The following is a 13,768-nucleotide window of genomic DNA, read 5'->3' on the forward strand; positions in this document are numbered from 1 at the left end:
GAGAAATAACCTTTTTTGCAAGACCAGTAAAAACCTGTCAAATTTTAGGGTTGTGTAAATTCTGATTCATGGTGGTACAGGATTGTATACAATGCTGTAAATTCTGACTGTATCAAGACCTATAATTGCAGCACTGAACCACCGGTGTGCGTACAGTGGTGTGTCAGCTACAGGGCCTGAAAATTTGGATGGATTTCAGGGTGTAAATTTGTTGTAAAAATTGGCAAATTTTGATGATGAAGCAGAAAGAAATGTTATTGTTTGAACACTGAAAAATTTCAGACCCTGTTAGAGATCAGTGTTCACAGCACTGTGTACAGGTGCTGTAATTGGTAGAAATACAGCCATGTGTTTACAGTACTTGATACAGACATGTGCATCAGCCCTGATAGGACTCCTTCTGTATTTACTGACACAGACCTGTAACACAGTTGTATCAGGGCCTGTGCAGGAACTGTCACGGGGTGAATTTTTTTGTAGTGTATGTTTAATTAACTCTTACTTATCACATACATGTATGTGCACTGTTAAATCGTAGCTTTTGTTCAGTTAATCAAAATCTCAAAAACTAGGAAAAATTGCTCTGAAAAACACAATATTGCATATCTCAGGACAAACTGATTACTGCTTCAATTATATTATCCTAAGAGACCTGCATTTAAAATTTCAAAGCAATCTGACAAGCAATTTCAGAGAAATTTTTGGACAAGAAATAGAAAAATACCATCAGTAACACGGTGTGGCTCACATTTGTTCAGCATGTTTAAACACTGTAACTGCACCTTGATAAATTCTTGAGGACACAAATCCAGATACGTCAAAGTGACAAATTTCAGCAGTACTTCAAAGATGTACTTGTGAAGTATTTGTAAGTTATGCCTTGGTTATACTAAACTTTTCTTGGTGTAACTGACCTGTGCCAGCTAATGACTTTATATTTCACTGAACTTACAACACCAGCTCTGTGTACTACTTTTCAAGTAAAGCAATTAAAATTGAGAACAAATCAGTTGTTGACCAACAGAGGGATGATGGATAATACTCAGAAAAGCTATGCATCACTGTTCTGTCTCACACAATTGTCACTGAACTGTTTTTATCAGGTGGTCTCTCACTGGCTCTGCCATACTTCCTCTGCATTATGTAGTGTCTTGAATTAGAGTCATTAAGCATTCGCTGATTGAGTGTGTCTATCCTATCAAAACGTTTAGTTTGTCAGATCGCCAAGAAGGCCTGGAGGCAATTATCCTTCCATCTGGTGGGACCTCCTCATCAGACATCAGGTCTGCAGTTACATCATTCCAGAACCCTTCTCATCTGCATTGATCACTGCACTTCTCCTCTTTAAAATCTGTAGGTAGAAATGATAAATGATGGTTATTTAAAATAATGCAAAGAGTGAGATAAATGATGGCATAATACTTAAAGTCACTGTCATAACTAACAATATGGTACATTTGATATTTTAAGATCAACTCTGGTATCATGACTTATTACTGATTTGAACATATTATGTTGCCTTCCATTCCACCTATGCTTAGGAACATAAGGAAATGCATGTATCATTTTAACATTGGCATCCTTGTCCAAAGACCTTTGAGCACATCAGAATGGAACTGTCAATTTACATAACCCTCAACTAAAGTAAGTTTTGCTTTGTTAAATTTTATTTGAACCCATTAGTACATTTGTACAATTATTGTGACAAAATTGTTGACTCTGTATATCTAATAGTGCTAACTATGCAAAGACCCCAACCCATACTAAAAATATCCCATGATTCATTCTGATTTGTACCAACAGAGATTCCCTAGTCAAGCCAGGCATAGCTCACATGTGTAGAGAAAACTGTAGACTACTAAAAATAAAAAAATTGAAAAAATGCTTTGAAGGAGACTCATTGTCAATTACCATTTCAAATGATTTTTCAATATCATGCATTATTTAGAGTACATATAACACGATGGGAACTAATTTGGGATAATTGGATGAAGTAATGTCGATTTCATCTACAAATGTAACCTCATCTACTTTTCTTTTTATGTTATGCACTTGTTTTTATGAGTATTTTGTAATATTGCAACATTCAACTATAGGGCACCTAACATCTTTGAGAAATTTGAAAAATATGAAAATCCAATTATCCCAAATTAGTTCCAATCGTGTTATATACATTTTATATAATTTTCAAGAAATTATATAGACAGCCATACAGAAAAGTTTGAAGTATAATAGAGATACTTGAAGCATGGACTGACTGTTGTTGAATACTGTTCAATAACTGTCAGTCCAGCCACTAAGTAAATACTAGTTCAAACCTATATCCTTGTTCCCAGCGGGTGCAACACTGAAGCTGTTTTGACTATGCAAAATGTTTTTATGAAATAAATGTATATTAGTTACATTTTGTGAAATAAGGCAAGAGTTTTCTTGCACACAGTTGGTTGTTCCAGAAACAGTTTCGTATAATGTTAATAAAAGATAAAACTATGGTTTTTTAGCACATCGTGTAATCTGGAACATGTTATCAGAGCATAAGCTTGTTTCATCTTTCAATATTAAATTTGCAACAAACTCTTGGACATGAGTTTTTCTTGTGATATTGTTTCAAAGTTGTGTTCCAGGCAAGGTTCATAAAATACACTTCATGGATTCCTTCAACAATATTTTGGCCAGTTAAAAGCTGTTAAAAGTGTTAAAAGCTCATCCTGAGTTTGACTATGCTATTATTGTATGTTATGTTATGTACATTTGTGTTTTGAACTCAATCTAAGAGCCCCTTAAGTTGTTTCAACACTACAGATAAAGTATGGCATAAAACTTCGCCTCAGATCGCCTCTGTATCGTTTCCGACATTGCTGTCGCCTCAGTTTGTTTATTTTCTATATCGTTTCATTACCGCCTCTGTATCAGCCTTGCATTGCTTCCGCAGCCTAAACATCGCCGCTGCATCGTATCAAGTCAATTTCATGGTCCCAATTGGCCACGGCATATTATTCACTCAAAAATGCAACAGCAAAGTTGCCGCCTTCGGAAATTTCGCCGCCTGGCATTGCCCATGTTTTTGAGAGTAAAGGTATACAAAATGAAAGATCAAATACATGTGTCCGACCCCATATGTCCACATTATCCATTCATGAAATGTTGCTTCAACACACAAAAATGGGAACAAAGTTGAAACATATTGTGATTATGATGCGCTTCTTTTACGAATTGCTTTTATTTGATATGAAGTTTGTGTACCGTTTCATTTGCGAACATTTTTGTAACACTCTACCAGGGACAGACATTAAAGGTTGCAAGTGAAAGTCGCGTTTGGGCAACTGCAACTGAAACACCAGTACTGGTTGCCGATGAGACAAGTGTCAAAAAATGACGTGGGACAACTTTTCCACTGACTAGAAACCCAGAAATGTGTGGTACTGTGTGCGGATTACCATTTTAAATGACTGAAATTAGTATTTTTAAGCTTAAATACATGTACGTCCTTGAAAGCGCACAAGAAAAACTGGCCGTACAAAGTAAGGACAATTGCTAAAATAATAACTGCAGTGTATCATATACTAGGTTAACACATATAGTGATGCCGCCATGAATTCTCCTAACGCTTTACACAGTGACCTTTAAGCCCGATTGACGAGAATAAATTATGATGTAGAGGAAGTCCGTGACCTATAGTCACAACACATTGATAACACTCTGATAGCGGGAACTTCCAAGTGTTTCAATAATTGCTACGCAATTCATACTATAGAGTTACACTACGCAACCAATTATCCATCAAAATGAAATTAATTTTAGGCAAACTATCGCACCGTGCGCATACGGTATAAATCTGAGTAGGCCTACATATGTCACGCCGCGCCAATCACTCGAAATCACGTACCCACATCGTCCAAGACGTTCAAATTCATGATTATTAACCGATCATTTACCTTCAACTAGATGAAATCTTGTCTATATTCTCAATTTTCGATGACTTTTGACGAAATGACATCGACTTTTCATGCCCGATATCTCATATCCGATGTCTTTGAGTTCCGTGAATGAGGCGATGCGCTAGTGAAACGATACGGAAACGATACCAAACACCGAGTGAGCGATGTTGGATTTGGGGTTGGGCGATGCGGAAACAATACGGAAACGATAATGAGGCTAAAAAAGCGAAGCTTTGGGCGATACTTTATCTGTGTGTTTCTCTAAAATAATTTGCAGGGTTTACACATTTCATTGTGATCTCAAAATTTGACATTGAATAAGCTGCATAACTATCGATTACATCTGTATCTTCAAGGGAAGGTTAACAAGCACCTAGCGGCCGATATAGCTCCGCTGTGTTTATGTAGAGAATAACTATTTTTGACACATGTTGGTGAAGAAGGTGGAAATCTTTGATAGCTCATTTCAATGGCCAGAAAAAAGAGGCTAAAATATCTGCAAAAGTATACAATTGAAGATTTCATCATAATTTGATTTTTACATCGGATCATTCCAAAGAACACGTCCACTAAAGCTATCTGACGAGTAGTTTTTAGAGAATAAAATTTTGTGACCAAAAATGGCAATAATTGTCCCCCAAAATAAAAATTGCAGATTTCACCATAATTTCAGTATATCACATATTACAATAATCCCTTGGAACCTGTATACCAAATATCAAAGCTATCCACTTGCAGTTTTTGAGAAACAAATTTTTTTAACAGAAATGGCAAAAATTGCCCCAAAATATACAAAATTGCAGATTTCATCATAATGTCAAAATATCAAATTTAGTTAATCTGTAGGAACCTGCATATCGAATTTCAAAGCTATCAGATCAGTACTTTTTGAGAAACACGTTTTCGACCAAAATGGCAAAAATTACCCATAAATAACAAAATTGCAGATTTCATCATAATTTCAATAAATATCATTAAGTTCATCGGTAGGAACCTGTATAACAAATTGCAAAGCTAAGTTACCCTAAGTAAACTGCACATCAAATTTCAAAGCAATCCGACGATCGGTTTCAGAGAAGATGACTTTTTACCAAAAACAGGAAAAATTGCCCCAAAAAATACAATTATGGAATTTCACCACAATTTGAACAACCTTGACTGGGGTTACCTCCAGGAACCTCTATACCAAGTTTCAAATTAATCTGACTTGAAGTTTCAGAGAAGAAGATTTCTTGATCAAAAACAGGAAAATTTGCCCCAAAAATACAATTATGCAAATTTCACCACAATTTGAACAAACTTGAGGAGGTCACTCCTATGAACCTCTATACCAAATTTCAAAGAAATCTGACTTGCGGTTTCAGAGAAGAAGACCATTGTTGACGGACGGACGACGACAGACAATCAGTCTATCGGATAAGCTCTGCGTCTCTGACAGCGGAGCTAAAAAGGCAGATTTTGTCGCTTAAAGCTGTTAGGTGCTCTGCAAATGTATAACCAAATATCAAAGCTCAACTAAGTAAAATTGATTTTACTTGTGTCATGATGGTTCTACCATGTACTATAATTCACCAACACTGGTGCTTTGGTTACCTTGTCCTTCAAAGTTCACTGGTTTAGACTAAAAAATTATCAGTGCAGACTTTGTAGTACATACCTTTCTTATTCTCCTGTTGTTGGCATGCCTTTTTGTGTAACTCTGTCTTTCCTTGGGACACTACCCTTGCCTACTTTTTCAGTGCCTAATAAACATCTCCAAGGGGCCTGCAACTTGCAAGGATATAAATAAAAGAGTTAAAAATCTTACTGTGAAAAATCAAAATATCTGAAACAGAGATGACGAATCATCATATTTCATGTGACAATAATGACAATGAATAATCATATTAATCTGACTATCAATTGGTATTCACATTTGAATCAGACAATAGCATTCCCATGGCCTACACAACTAAGCATGGATGAAAGATTGACTCTTTTTACATCCATGGTTATACAATAATACAAAATGTTCATGTTGAAAATAAGACCACATTTCATTTGATACAGAAATTGCATTAATTTAGAAAGTTGGAAATCATTAATGAAGTGATGCAAAATAAATGACATACCATGTTTAGGTAAGATCAGAATTATTCTCATGTTTACTTTAAGGCAGATGAGTTGCAACTTTTGACATTATTTTTATGATTTTTATATTTAGATTAAAATCAGTTCATAGCAAATTTCTACATAACTCAGAGATGTTTACTCTAGTATAATTATCCACAAAGTTGGACTGCATGAGGAGATTCTTGTAAGACAATAATAAATGGGTGCCGCACCCAAATATGGCTGCCTACATGCAACTACATTATAAACAGCGTAAATGGTGGATGTACACATTTAAATCTTTATAAATACAACATGGTGCAACCCACTGAAAGGAAGGGAAAGGGATTCACTCCACTTAGAGGAAAAATTCTTGTTTTCACCTATTATGGCAAGATTTTGAAAATTGTGGGAAATTTAAAATTAACAAAGATGTGCTCAATTTCTTGTCTATTCTGCCACAAGCAAATGCTGTTGAGGCACAGTTAATGACTATATCGTTCAATTTGTAGATTGCAATGAATATCTGAAGAAATTGAAGGTACTTTGAGGTTGGACAAATTTCACAGTGTTGCAGCTCACGGCCTTTTAAAGCCCCAATAGCAGTATCTTTAAGCATTATTTTATGCGCTAACCCTTTTCCTGCCAAGTCCATATTTCACCATCAGGTCAAGATGGTTAAAATTAATGAAACACAACATATTCCATATGGTGTATTTTAACATAATATTGTACATTTGAAGGCTGTAGAAAACATAAATATTGTAAGCTTGATTTTTTTGGACTAAAGATGCTATAACAGGCCAAGCCAAGCAGGTGAAAAAACGCCATGTTTGGGCTCAATACCGCGTTTTACTGACTTGGCTGATTGGGAAGTAATAGTCTTAATACTGTCTGGCAGGAAAAGGGTTAACTTTCAAGTTGAAATAAGTTTGTGAGAGTGTATAAGGTGGTGCGTAAGAAGCTGGGTAGAAAGGACTGATGTAGGGTAGAGCTGTGTGCATGTGACATGGCTAATGAATGTAAACAAGACAAAATAGACTGTGCATAATGGCGATAGGCTAGTTGCGACTTGGATTTTTAATGCCAGTAGTTGATGCACCCCTGTTTTAGACAAAGATGATGGGGCATGCCCTCAAATTGAAGCGTCTGCAATGTCTACCACCCATACAAAGGTTGAACACTACAAGGCAAGCATCCATGTAGGGCCAGCTATGATCGTTTTGAACAGCAATATTTTAGGTCGGACATATCTGATTTTCCAGAGAAACAGCGCTATGTACATGTAAAATCCTTGGGTCAGAACCAATGATCATTAATTTCCAAATTTACAAGATAACAGTATGTTTAAGAGTTGATATATACTTTCTTTAAAGCTCCATAAGCTGTATCTTTTGGCTATTTTTTCAGAACTTTGTTTTGTGGTTTCCTACACTTTCTGCATTGAATCCCTAATTCGTAATTTAATGCCAAGTATTTAGCATATCAACACAACCTAAATGAGTATAATCTACGAAATTACGGTATTGTTGAAAATTGCATTCAAGCCTGGACTAGAATTCATTTGTAAACAATAAACAATGATCACTACACACATACAAGCTGTGTTGACAAAAAGAATACTTGAAATTTCAGCATGACAAACTTTTTAGGATCAGACACAGTAGTTGATATACAGAAGCAGAACACTGAAAAACTTGCAACAAGTTACAGCTTATGTCCCTTTAAATCCCACGTTGACAAAATATAGTATTTTCCACAGAAGATTCAAGGGTTTTACATGTGTGTTGATGTCCCCCGAATTTCTAAAATGGTCCCCTTGGGACAGGAGTAGGGGTTTACAGTGACCCCCTGTTTTGACATCCCAGATTGAACACTGACAGAGGTGAATGTTTTTACCTGTGACGTTGCATGTTCTGTTCCTAGGAATATTACCAAAATCAAAATGACTGTTAAAATTTGAATTACTCATCATATGTTTCACAAATGTATGGTTTCCTACTGCAGTAAAAGCCAACATCCTTCAGAGCTGAAGTAAGTTTGTGAAAATGCGTGTGCATAATGACATCATGCTCGCTCTCAACGAAAAGAAAGATGTTCTCCTTATCATGTTGGACTTGTCTGCTGCCTTCGATACGGTGACCATAATGTACTCCTTCACAGACTTCAATTCCGTTTTGGCATCACTGGTAAAGCTCTATCATGGTTCGAATCCTATCTCAACGATCGTAATCAGCGTGTAAAGATAGATTCATTTACATCACCCAGCACAAATATGACATATGGCGTCCCCAAAGGTTCTGTTTTGGGACCAATTCTCTTTACACTGTATACAGCGCCACTTGAAGACATCATTGTCAAGCATGACTTCAACTATATGTTGTATGCGGATGACTCACAGATTTATGTTGTGTGCAAGAGACCTGATGAAGTGCAAGTTTCTCTTGAGATATGCGTAGATGAAATTCGCAGGTGGATGAGATCCAATATGTTGATTCTCAACGACAATAAGACTGAGGTGATTCAGTTTTCGTCACGCCTGAGATCAGATGCGGTGAAAATTTCCAGCCTTAGGATAGGCGAGTTTGATATCGCCCCGTCCACTTCAGTTCGCAATCTTGGTGTTAAACTCAACAACGACGGTTCTGCTTCTGATCATATTAGCCATGTCTGCAGGAAAGGTTTCTACGCACTATCTAGAATTGGCAAGATCCGCCCATTATTGGACAAACCTACAACGGAAAAGATGGTTCATGCATTCATTACGTCTCAGCTTGATTATTGTAATAGTCTCCTGTATGGTGTTAATAAGACTCAGCTGGATCGCCTACAATCACTTCAAAATGCTGCGGCTCGTCTCGTCTCCCGGACTCGGAAATTTGATCACATCACACCTGTTCTCATTGATCTTCATTGGCTGCCAGTTGGTGCTCGCATCAAATTCAAAATTTTGTTAATCACCTATAAAACCATTCATCGCTTCGCACCACTGTATTTAATCGATTTGCTTAAAATTTACACCCCAGTGAGAGATCTCAGATCAGCTGACTCTTTGCGGTTGGTGCCACCTCATGGAAACTTTAATAAGGCATATGGGCAGAGAGCATTCTCAGTTTGTGCACCTGCTCTGTGGAATTCGCTGCCGCCAGTGATTCGCAACGCCAGATCTGTGGACTGTTTTAAACGTCTTTTAAAAACTCATCTTTTTAATCAGTGCTATTTGTGATTGAGTTTTTAGGATCATCATCTTCTGTATGGTTTTTTAACTGGGACTTTTTAACTGGGATTTTTTTAACTGAGATTTTCAATTTATTCTGCTGCTTTCGTAATGATTTTTTTATCACAGTCTTTTGTTTTATTTTTTTATTTTTTTTTTTTTTTATCAATTAATTCTTTACATTTTATATCACCGTCTTTTGTTTATTGAAAGAGAATCGTACAGGTGTTGATAGATTTTGACATTGTTTGTTTTCCTTTTCTTCTATTGCTGTTGCTGGTTTTAGTATCTGTTTGTTTCTTTTTTATAATATGTAAATCGCACTGAGACGTATGTGTAGTGCGTGTAAGAAATAAATATTATTATTATTATTAAAATACAGTAATTTTGGTGTATGTGCAATTTTGCACAAGGTAAAGATTGTGCTGTGATTAAATATTTGCCCAAACATGCAAACACTGAGGATAATGTGCATACCTGCACTGAAATCTTCACATAAAGTGCACAGAGTAGTCTAATGTATAATGCAGAGTGCTGAATGTTTTCAACTTAGACATTGTACGGTATGTTCTATGTCCTTAGTAATATTACCTATTTTTGAAAATGGGGAATTGCGAGGTGTAAGTCTTCCTAAAAGTTTATTTTCTAGAATCGATTTTCATTCTAACATTACTCAAACCTAGCGGCCGATATAGCTCCGCTGTGTAACTAAGGATACTGTCGCATACAGTTGTCTAGCAGCAATTCCTTGCAAGCTCTATTTTGGAGGCCAAAGAGTACGCGACAGCTTTGAAAAGAAATGAATTTTTATGTATAAAAATGTGAAAGAACCTTGAGGCTCCCACCTCAATATCAAAACGTTTATGTTACAATATATTTTGTCTCGACAAGTTTATCCAGCAAAATCGCTGTAGTGAATATCGCCATGCATTCTGGTCATTTTGGATAAATTAGCATATTTTTAATGCAAATTCACGTACTTGTCACATTTAAGGTGTCAGAGATTCAGAGATTTTTTGTAATTGATATATTTACCAGCAACGCGGCTCGGAGCAAAGAAACAGGAGCTGTTTCCAGACCGGTGGGTGGAGGGACGGTGATTCACTTCACATTGTATCTATGAGGAAACCATTAAATCTTATTTTTCAATACAGAACTAGCCACATCTGTGTATTTATAGATGCTTGATTATTGATATTAATGTACTTAATTAGACTGAGCTGGTTACTAGTGAATGTTGGTGCAAGAAATTTGGTTTTTCGAATAGTACCGGATGGTGAGAATGGCGTTTGAAAGCAGATGTGAACATACAACAAATATGCTATTGGACTTTCACCCAAGTGATTACATGTTTCTAAAGGTTTAGGGTATTCTTTGAAAGTTCAAAGGTCAAATAAGAAATTTTACGTCAGTTATTAATAAAACATCAAATAAGACTGTGACACAAAGGACAAATGAAAGTTGGGGGCAATCTTTTTCTTGAAAACACTTTTGAAGGGTGATTATTCTATATTTTCGAAACACCAACACCAACACCCCAACCCTAACACCCCCCCCCCCCCCGTAATTTCTGTACAGTCCCTCGCCACGAAAAGGTTACATTAGCATGAAGTTGCCTGGGAATTAGATGTTCATTGTTTATTGAAATTTTATCAGCAATATCGATGATTTAAACAACACAAACGTTAGACATTTTTGCAAGATAAAGACATTGCTGAACACGTTTATACGAGAAGGAGTAGACGTATGTAAGAAAAGACACTTGGGCTGGTTACATATGGCTGGTTAAGAATAAGACAAAGAGGACAAGTTAACTATACATACCTGTACCTGGTATACTGTACACGACCTCCGTCCAGCTGATGCAGGACTCAGCAGCGATCGAGGGGGTCGACCTTTCGCTTGTGCGAAAAGAGTTGCCCTCTTCCGTCCAAATTGCTAAAATGGGTTGTCGAGTTTCGTCCCGATTGAACGGAGAATAAACTTGCTGCTTGTCGAACCGTTGAGCTTCTGGTAGTAGCTCTAAACGTAACTAAGTTCATGACATCGACACGATTGGACGACTCTCCAGTTGTACTAGATTAAAACGTACAGCGTAGTCGTCGAGATGGTCCAGGATTTCAAGGTAGACTGTAGACATTCCTAAACACGGGCGGGACATGTCAGTAAACGCTAAAAGATGAACGACTGGAGATTTTGATCATTGTTGGCGGTACGTGCAAGCGACGCCACGCCAACACCACACTGGGTCTTCTGATTGACCTTTGACCAATATGGCTTACGGCTCCTTAGTTTTCAAATATTCACGAAACGAACTGCGAAGAATTTGATGATAAGTTTTGCCGTGCTATCAGACTGCGGCAGGTATTGTATTGTATTTACGCAATATTATCCTCATGAATATTCTGTGTTACGCACACAGACGTGCCAAACCCGTGCACAGAACAGGAACATCGAAAAAAGCTGTTCCGAGGCGATTTTTGAGGGCAGAGGAAATTTTAATTTTGCTCAGGCAGGGAACATGTTTTAAGTGGCAGGGGAGCAAATTTAGTGTTTGTTTGTAGGGCAGGGCAGATATCGGTCGATTGTCCTGGGGACAGAGCTTGGCGAAAAACGAGGAGAGAGAAAGCTACTTTTAAAACGGGGACAGGGGAAGTTGAGTCATGGTGTTTCTGGGGATTGGGACACAGGCTAGTACTTATAACTTTTCATGTCTGCAGGGGAAAAGGAATGACAACATTTTGAGGGAATTTTTTTCCAGGGCAGGGGAAATTGGCAAGTTTTTTTTCGCCACAGGGCAGCTTCAAAAATTCATAGTAGGGAGGGGAAACGGGCAAAAATAAGTGGGGAGTGGGTTTGAGTGCGGCAGGGTAGGTCGAAAAAGTTTAGTGGGTGGGCAAATTATGAATTAATTACCCTCTCGACTGAAAATTAGTCAGTTCACATTGCTTGCCGTGCACACTATATACCTTATCATTAGTAAGGGCCCCTTTAAAAGTGAATTGTTCGTTGGCTGCACCTGGCTGAACCGGATATTTGGCGAGGTCTTTTTCAAAATAGTAAAAAATAGCAGCAATTAGGCCTAATTAAAACTTTGGGTAAGGCCTGCAATATCGTGTGTGTCAGTCATACTACGAGGTACCAAAACGACTGAAGACAGTATTTCCGAACCAAAAAAACGGGGGTGTCAAAGAAAGTTGATAACTAAATTTTAAAAGTTGAATAAAATATTCATGGTCGTTGCTCACTGTTGATTAATTCGTGGAAAGTATCGTGTCTCCCGACTTTGATTCAACATACCCTCTCTTTCTTTCTTTTTTTGGTCGATCGATAAAAGTATTTTAATCTTTAATATTCATCATTTGTAACCGATGTCATATCCACACCTACTGTATTTGGTTTCTGACGAAAATACAAGGACGTGTCCAATGCGCCAACGTGGTGCAATATGTTTTGAGACATTGAAGAAATATTGTAGTTCGGTCGCGCTCAACCAGGTTGCTCCAGAAGTAAGGATGTCACAACAAGTTCTAGGCGAAAAGATAACGAATCAGTTGTATAAAACACGGTTTTAGTTGGATATCGTATCTGTTTCAATTTCTGAATAAGCTTTGGAATCAGCCTGGTATAATAACTATCAACCTGTAGGCACCCCCCCCCCCGCCTATGACGGGAAAAGCGAATATAAGCACTTTTTATGCAATTCATCATCATCGGGTCACGGTCGCGATTTCACATGCGGAACTGAGCTCGGTGTTCACCACAACTTGATGTGGGATTTGATGGAGCTTGGAGGTACCGGTGTATGAGTTAGGTAGTCAGAATAACAATAAATCACAAAAGATTTATGCATCAAAATGTACAGATTAATGTGACTGAACTATCTTATGATTTGTTTGCTGATTGACGTTTGGGGCAAGGCGGCGAAAGTCCAAGGCCAAAAGAAGAAGTACGCAGTCGAATCACATATTTTGTAAGAAATAACCACCGGTTTCCATAGGTACTGTGCTCAATCCGGCCCTGACTTATGCTCCCGTCCTGTTTCCAAGAATAAGTTTCTGCGTTGCTAAGCAATGTCGCTAAACAACCTTGACTCACCCCCGAGCCGATTTTTGATGTCGTTGATGCCCCTGGTGAATGTTAATGAGAGTGTATTGGCAATATTCGAAAACACACCGGTACAAAATGTAATGCAGCTCTCCTATAGTTATGTGTCAATTAATCAATTTTCGTCGCAAGTCACATCAATTTTAACAAAGTTGAACTCACAAGAGAGTGTCGTCTGCTGACTGCACATATTTGTCATATAAATGAGCGACATTTGCGATGGCAACCCTAACAAATCGAAACGAGAGCATTTTGCTAAATATTATGATCTTAGTTGTCCGCGGATTATAAGATTATAAAGTTGTTATAAAACGTGCCTGTCTATAGAATTCTTTGGAAGTCTTGATCGCTTACGTCGTACAATGATTCATAATAAACTGGACAAGTAGAATTCGGACGTCCGTCAATTCTAAAT

The 13,768-nt window shown here is 37.5% G+C and overlaps 1 long non-coding RNA gene across 1 annotated transcript; it reads right to left on the minus strand.

Moving 5' to 3' along the window:
- Nucleotides 1–466: 466 nt before the first annotated feature.
- Nucleotides 467–11,527, minus strand: LOC139122537 (uncharacterized). Its single transcript, XR_011549495.1, has 4 exons — nucleotides 11,071–11,527; nucleotides 5,596–5,702; nucleotides 3,936–4,059; nucleotides 467–1,351 (listed from the first exon to the last, which is right to left on the minus strand). It is a non-coding gene; the product is annotated as an uncharacterized lncRNA (long non-coding RNA).
- Between the last annotated feature and the right edge of the window lie 2,241 nt (nucleotides 11,528–13,768).

Source organism: Ptychodera flava, chromosome 2 (assembly GCF_041260155.1).
Source record: "Ptychodera flava strain L36383 chromosome 2, AS_Pfla_20210202, whole genome shotgun sequence".
Classification (NCBI taxonomy): Eukaryota; Metazoa; Hemichordata; class Enteropneusta; family Ptychoderidae; genus Ptychodera; species Ptychodera flava.